Here is a 1862-nt window from a genome sequence, read left to right as displayed (position 1 = left end):
AACAAACAAACATACACATCAACATATCAGGAAATTAGAACTTATACCTGCTAGATTGCATGCATTGATAATATCAATAATATATCGCAATGTTCGGAACTCGTATATTCTATCCTGAACGATACTTTACGCGCACGTAGGATAAAAAGATAACTCAGACATTACTATGGTTAATAATGAAGATGAAGACGGTCGGTTGACATAACACAAAATATTTTATCTACAAGGTTCGAACGTTTCGGAATACACTTATTCCATATTCAGCGAAATCTGTTACAATCGTGTTACAAAGATATTTATTAACTAAAACTATAGTATCAACCGTTTTCATCTTCATTTTTAAACTTTGTTTTCCCCATCATGAATCCATTACTAGGGTTAAGGTATAGAAGCCATTAATTTTTGACCTACTGACATAAAGAAACATAGCTAGCTAGCTGTATCCGTTTTCAAAAGGGCATTTATTGGCCTTTTGAACAGAATAATATGATTGACGGTCGGTCTCTTAATTTACCTACAGCTGAAAGTAGTCAATAGGTCACAGGTCAGTTAGGAGATTTTATGTTAGTCCTAAGTCCACACATTATGCAGAATAATCTTCATAAGTGTAATTATAAATCAAGAACAAAATATTTAAACTTATTTTAGACATAATAATAATAAATAACATTTAAGGAAACTAACTATAAATAAAAATGCAATAGGTTACTAGTTACGAAACACATAAATATCTCAGTCATTTGATATTTAGAAGCTCACGGACGAACACGCGAAAGAATACGCTTACAAGCGCTCATGGGTCTGTAATAATGCATATCCAACAATGTAAGCTAATGAACGTTGAAATTCGTAAAAAAATGTACGCCAGCCGCCTATCAGAGGGATTATACCGATTTTCTCTCTCTCTGGTTTCTTAGATAAATGACTCGGCATGGCCAAATGGTTAGGTCACTTGACTCTATCTGGTTTCTTAGATAAATGACCCGCGTTGGCCAGGTGGTTAGGGCGCTTGGCTCTCTCTAGTTTCTTAGATAAATGATCCGGCATGGCTAGGTGGTTAGGGCGCTTGACTCGCAATTTGAGGATCGCGGGTTCGAATCCCTGTCCGACAAAACATACTCGCCCTTTCAGCCGTGGGGACGTTATAATGTAACGATCAATCCCAGAGTTGGCGGTGGGTGGTGATGACTAGCTGCCTTCCCTCTAGTCTTTCACATCTAAATTAGGGACGGCTAGCACAGATAGGCCTCGTGTAGCTTTGTGCAAAATTCAAAACAAACCAAACAAATCTTAGATAAATGTAACAACAATATAGCCGGGTTTATATAATACTCCTGAACAATAGCAAATGGTCAATAAAAACCGATTTGTTTATTACCAAATATGTAACTTTATCATTACCTTCTGTCCGAAACAAGATTCCAACGTAAGTTAGAATTAAAAAGTAACCCAGTTTATTCACTATAGCTAATTAACATACAGTTCTAACGAGGAGTAGGCAGAGTCACAAAATAAAAAAAGTTTTAATGATCAAAATGCATTGGTTCATTAGTTGAGTTCTTTTACTCGTAGTTCGATACTAAAGATAAGAGGCATTTGGAGTATGGTTCTGTTTAGCGATAGAGTCGGTAACAGGAGAACATAAAAAAGATATCCTGAAAACTCGATATGCATGATATATATGGATTAACGGTTTAATTAATGGCACTTTTAATTAAGTTAATTAATGTACTGCAATAATGAGAAGTATGAAACAACAGAAAATAAACTCAATAACTCGAGCGCTTTCGGAAAGTGGGCTTTCTTTTATTAAAGGTAAATGTCCTAAAAGAACCCACTGAGCGAGCGATTTTGGGAAGTAA

The sequence above is a fragment of the Limulus polyphemus genome, unplaced genomic scaffold (genome assembly GCF_000517525.1).
Source record: "Limulus polyphemus unplaced genomic scaffold, Limulus_polyphemus-2.1.2 Scaffold39, whole genome shotgun sequence".
Classification (NCBI taxonomy): domain Eukaryota; kingdom Metazoa; phylum Arthropoda; class Merostomata; order Xiphosura; family Limulidae; genus Limulus; species Limulus polyphemus.
The sequence above is the reverse complement of the archived record's forward strand: the minus strand, read 5'-3'. Positions refer to the sequence as shown.